Genomic DNA, 6060 nt, shown 5'->3' with positions numbered 1-6060 from the left:
ACGGGAAGAGTGTTTGAGGTCATGCAAAGGGCCTGAGGCAAGAGAGTGCTTCGCTTGTTCAAGTCAAGCAAGGCTGGCCTTAGAGTGAGGGCCAGTCCTAGGAGATGCATTTAGAGAGGTGTACCCTGTCAAGCCACTGTCCCCTTGGTTACGATTTGCCGGCCACCTGGCCTTGTCACATTCCTGGAATACACCTGTCCTTGCTGCCTTGTGGCTTTTCTCTTTCTGTTCTCGGGACTCCAGTGTTCTCTCTGTGGCTGCGCTCTGGGTACTTTCTCACTGTGCTTTTAACAGCAGTACATTTGTTTACATCTTTTTTTGTTCTTTTGGAGGAAAATCTGTATTATTTTAATTATTTTTATGTACTGAAAACTCATCAGTGTACATTTAATCCAGCTTGGTGGCAAGTTCTTTAGCCTTTGCCTTTTTGAGATTGACAATGCGGGCCACAGACTTGGGAGCCAGGACATTGCCTCCCCAGTGACAGCGGATCTCATCGTGTCTGTCTTTGTAATTGCGCCTGATAGCTTCCACCAGCTTAGCCAAAGCGCCTTCGTCTTCTGAGTTAACCCATGGGAAGGCGACAGTGGTGCAGATTTTCCTGTGGACTAGATGTCCCAGTCTTGCCTTCCCCTCGATAGTGCAGTAAGGGACCCCCATGTTACAACACAGGGCAGGCAGGAAGACAACAGCGAGATGGGATCCACATCGTGTGCAGTGATGACCAGCTGAGCCTTTTTGTTCTCCACCAAGGTGGTGACAGTGTTCACTCCTGCTTGAAGGACACTGAAGGACAGGTGGTCTCTTAGTGGGGACGTCCCCTTTGCTGGCAGCTTTCTTCTCAGCCCGGAGCCAACAGCTTCTGCTTCTTGTCTTGCTTTGTCTCTGGTCTGTACTTGTGGGGAAGCTTAAGCAGCTGAGGAGACGTTTGGCGGTCCAGGGCCTGGGTGAACGGGTTCATCACAGGAGGCACTTTCAGCCTCTGATAGAGGGTGGCTCTCTGCCGCCGCAACCTGATGCAGTAGGACCATTTCACAAAGCTGGTGAGGTCCCTTTTGGGCTGGATGTCCTGTCCAATGCCAAAATTCTTAGTCTTCCCTTCCCTCCCCTCCCCTCCCCTCCCCTCCCCCCCCTCCCCTCCCCTTCTTTCTTTCCTTCTTTCTTTCTTTCTTTCTTTCTCTCTCTCTCTCTTTCTTTCTTTCTTTCTTTCTTTCTTTCTTTCTTTCTTTCTTTCTTTCTTTCTTTCTTCTTCCTCAGCCTCTCAAGTAGCTGGGATTATAGGCATGCACCACCACGCCCAGCTAATTTTGTATTTTTACTGGAGACGGGGTTTCTCCATGTTGGTCACGTTGGTCTCGAACTCCCGACCTCAAGTAATCCGCCCACCTCGGCCTCCCAAAGTGCTGGGATTACAGGCATGAGCCACCGCACCTGACCTGGCCTTTTCTTAAACAGGGGATTCACTACTTTCTTGGCTTTCTGCAGGGGCGGGAGCCGCCTTTCTCCCCTTGGGCTTCTTTCTTTTTGGCATCTTGGGCTGTGGAAGGAGAGATTGCTTACTTCTTTATTGACTTGCCCCAGCACCCCAACTGGCATATCAGTGCCACGTGGGTCGAGACCAAGTTTGTTTGATTACCGTGTACTCCCAGGACCTACTAGAGCACCTTAGGACTCAGCAGGCTCCAACAAGTGTTTGTTAAGTAAGTGAACAAAGATAAACATCTTGGCCGTCACGGTAGCTCACGCCTGTCATCCCAGCACTTTAGGAGGCCGAGGTGGGCGGATCACCTGCGGTTGGGAGTTCCAGACCAGCCTGGCCAACACAGTGAAACCCCATCTCTACTAAAAATATAAAAATTAGCCGAGTGTGGTGATAGGCTCCTGTAATCCCAGCTACTCGGGAGGCTGAGGCAGAAGAATTGCTTGAACTCGGGAGGCGGAAAGTGCCGTGAGCCAAGACTGTGCCATTGCGCTCCAGCCTGGGAAACAAGAGAGAAACTCTGTCTCAAAAAAAAGATAAACTTGTATTGGTCAGTGAGTTTCCCTGAGTAGTTTAATTCACTTTATATAAACATGTCCCTCTTTTACTGGGAAGAGAGAACCAGGAGAAGAAAAGAAAAAGACAACCACAACCAAATAAATATGTCCCCACCTCTCGTCTTATTATCTCCATCGCCCATGTTTATTACCAAATCACACAGTTGGTATTCCTGGGATTCCCCTATTTGACATTTTTCTGTTCTCATGACCTTGAAGTCGATCCCATATGAATACTAAGGCTCTGGTATTTCTGTCACCACATGTGTCAAGCTCTTACCCAACATATTTTCCCATTGCTTCTTGGTTTTCTTTTGACATATTCTTCATAACATTAACCTTATAAGGCATGTACACATTTCTTTCTTTCTTTCTTTCTTTCTTTCTTTCTTTCTTTCTTTCTTTCTTTCTTTCTTTCTTTCTTTCTTTTTTTGAGACAGGGTCTTGTTCTGTCACTCAGGCTGAAGTGCAGTGGTGCAATCACAGCTCACTGCAGCCTTGACTTCCCAGGGCCAAGCAATCCTTCCCCTTCAACCTTCTGAGTAGCTGGGACCACAGAAATGTGCCACCATGCTTGGCTAATTTTTACATTTCTTTTTGTAAAGATAGGGTCTCACTATGTTGCTTGGGTTGGTCTTGAACTCCTGGGCTCAAGCGATCGTCCCACCTCGGCCTGCCAAAGTACTAAGAGGTGTGAGCCACCGCATCCGGCCCAGGCCCGTCTTTCTATCCTGACTTCTTATTAAGTGATGACAGTGTGCTCCTTTTTCATCCTGCCACAGTAGATGCTTTCCTTTCCTTTCCTTTCCTTTCCTTTCCTCTCCTCTCCTCTCCTCTCCTCTCCTCTCCTCTCCTTTCCTTTCCTTTCCGTTGTAGAGACAGGGGTCTTGTTTTGTTGCTCAGGCTGGTCTCAAACTCCTGACTTCAGACAATCCCACCTCAACTTCTTGAAGTGTTGGGATTACAAGTGTGAGACCCTGCGTCTGGCTAAGTAGACGGGTTTCAATTCCGTGCAGTTATACACAATTTCTACAGTGTACTTGAGAAGGTGAGATTTTATCAGGGCTTTGAAGGTTGTGAGTGGCAACTAACTGGGAGAAGGGGGCCAATGAAAGAGGCTCTGTTCAGACTTAGGGCTTTTGAATATCAGGGGTTCCTCATCTGAGCTGCTGAATTAGACTAGGTCTTCTTAAATACTTCTAAAATTGGTCTTGGGAATGAACCTGCAAGAAGAAAAAAGCCTAATAAAAATAGTAGTAGTAGCAGTAGTAGCAGTACTAGTAATAGTTGGCTGGGCTTAGTGGCTCACACCTGTAATCTCAGCACTTCAGGAGTTTGAGGCTGGTGGATCACCTGCGGGCAGGAGTTTGAGACCAGCTTGGCCGACATGGGGAAACCCTGTCTCTACTAAAAGTATAAAAAATTAGCCGGGCTTGGTGGTGGGCACCAGTAATCCCAGTTGCTTGGGAGGCTGGGGCAGGAGAATTGCTTGTGAGCTGAAATGGCACCACTGCACTCCAGCCCGGGCAACTCAAAAGAGCAAGACTCAGTTCCCAAAAAAAAAAAAAAAAAAAAAAAATCAATCTAGACGACATAACAAGACCCTGTCTCTACAAAAAATAAAAAAATTAGCCAGGCATGGTGGTGTGTGCCTGTGGTTCCAGCTACTCAGGAGGCTGAACTGGGAGGGTCACTTGAGCCTGGGAAGTCTAGGCTACAGTAAGCCACGATCGCATCACTGCACTCCAGCCTGGGTGACAGAGCAAGACCCTGTCTCAAAATAATAATAATAATGTCTGGGCGCGGTGGCTCACACCTGTAATCCCAGCACTTTGGCAGGCCAAGGTGGGCGGATCACCTGAGGTCAGCAGTTCCAGACCAGCCTGGACAACATTGTGAAACCCCGTCTCTACTAAAAATACAAAAATTAACCAGGCGTGGTGGAGTTCGCCTGTAATTCCAGCTGCGTGGGAGGCTGAGGCAGGAGAATCACTGGAACCCAGGAGGTGGAGGCTGCAGTGAGCCTAGATTGTGCCACTGCACTCCAGCCTAGGCAACAGAGTGAGACTCCATCTCAAAAAAGAAAAAATAATAATAATAACTAACACTTCCAATGTAATAGGCTCTGTTCTAAAGGACTTACATGTGTTACCTCCTTCAGTGTTCACAGCTACTCTTTGAGGAAGGGTAATTCCCACTTTATGGCTGAGGAAACAGAAGCAAAGAGAGATCAAGCAACTTGCCTGAGGCTGCACAGCTAGGAAATGGATGAGCCAGGATCTGAACCCAGGCAGTGTGGCCTGAGCCTGAGCTCATTAGTTCATGCCAGGCAGGGTTTGACCAAAACCTTGGACTCACTCCTGTCTCCTTTCCTTCAATGACTAAGAGGATTCCTGAGATGGATGTGCAAACGTGAAGTGTTGGCTGTTCCTCCACGGGAATGTACTTCTGGGTTCTACTCCTCAGCTGCTGCTGCTAAGCCAGTGAGGCAGGTGGTGGTTTGGAAACACCTTAGTGTATGTTCTCTTCTTTTTGTTATTTTTGGGATCCTTACTGAATTAATTTTCCCCTCATTTTATGAAATATAGAGGTTCTTGCTATATCTTATACCCCACCCCAAATTCTACTGATTTGTAGTGAGCTGTGATAAAAGTAATGATCCTGAGTACATGCAGGGTTCCTTCCAGCCTCTAGAACCTGGCTTCATCTCCCACGGCTCCTTCTGGGATGCTCCTCCAAGAAGCAAAATCCTACCCTTTACATCCAGATCAGGACAAACTCACAGAGTAGTTTGCAAACTACGAGTTTAGAACTAGTTCCAAATCTGCTTGTTACGGTTTGTAAGAAGAGGAGCACAGAAATCGATAGTAAATGAGAGTAAGAGACTTTTTATTTATTTAGCATTGCCCCCAACGCCCAAGCATGCATCAGGGAATTAGTCTCGACAGGGTATGGGCCCCTTTGGGTGCTGTTGAACTTGCGATGAGTTTCATGCTGCATGAGCTATGTTAAAGTCATGGGCAATAGGACTGATTTTTGGTTCCTGAAGGGGTGGAAAGTAAAACAAAACAAAATAAAACCAAACCAAACGAAGTGAAACAAAAGAAGTGACCCTTGATCACAGTTTGAGAGTCACTGCTTGAACCCATATCAAATGTTTCCACTTGTGCATCACCGTAGTATTTCAGTCTACATCACATAATCTAGGACTGGACCATACAGGTTTATTTTTTTTTTTTTTGAGATGAAGCCTCACTATGTGGCCCAGGCTGGAGTGCAGTGGCGCCATCTCAGCTCGCTGCAATCTCTGCCTCCCGCCTTCTGGGTTCAAGTGACTCTCCTGCCTCAGCCCCTGAGTAGTTGAGATTACAGGCACGCGCCTGGATAATTTTTTCGTATTTTTAGTAGAGACAAGGTTTCACCATGTTGGCCACGCTGGTCTCGAACTCCTGGCCTCAAGTGATCCAGACGCCTTGGCCACCCAAAGTGCTGGGATTACAGGTGTGAGCCACTGCACCCAGCCTGGACCAGACAGTTTTTATTTATGATTTATTTATTTTATCCTGTTTTTTATTTCATAGAGATAGGGTCTTGCTATGTTGCTCAGGCTGGTCTCAAACTCCTGTCCTCAAGTGACCCTCCCTCCTGAGCCTCCCCAAGTGCTGGGACCAAGGCGTGTGTGCCACCATGCCTAACTATTTTTTTTAAGTTTTTTTTTTTTTTTGTAGAAGCAGGGTCTTACTATGTCGCCCAGGCTGGTCTTCAACTAGTGGGCTCAAGTCATCCTCATGTCTCAACCTTCCAAAGTGTTGGGATTATAAGCATGAGCCACTGTGCCTGGCTCAGAGATACATTTTTAAAACCTCATTCTACTTGCTTCATCTATGGAGGTCTCACCTTCCTGTTTGTATTCAGGACCCATAAGTTGGCACTCAAGAATTTTTGCTTCTGTTTTTGCCATGATTCAAATCAGGAGATGAGATAGTAGCCAAGGCAACTATCTCTACAAAAAAATACAAAAAT

At 46.9% G+C, this 6060-nt stretch overlaps 1 pseudogene; it reads right to left on the bottom strand.

The window, feature by feature from the left end:
* Nucleotides 1–387: 387 nt before the first annotated feature.
* Nucleotides 388–1531, bottom strand: LOC117093591 (annotated as a pseudogene).
* Between the last annotated feature and the right edge of the window lie 4529 nt (nt 1532–6060).

The sequence above is a fragment of the Trachypithecus francoisi genome, unplaced genomic scaffold, assembly GCF_009764315.1.
Source record: "Trachypithecus francoisi isolate TF-2019V2 unplaced genomic scaffold, Tfra_2.0 Lachesis_group12, whole genome shotgun sequence".
Taxonomy (NCBI): domain Eukaryota; kingdom Metazoa; phylum Chordata; class Mammalia; order Primates; family Cercopithecidae; genus Trachypithecus; species Trachypithecus francoisi.
This window is presented reverse-complemented; position numbering and strand designations above follow the sequence as displayed.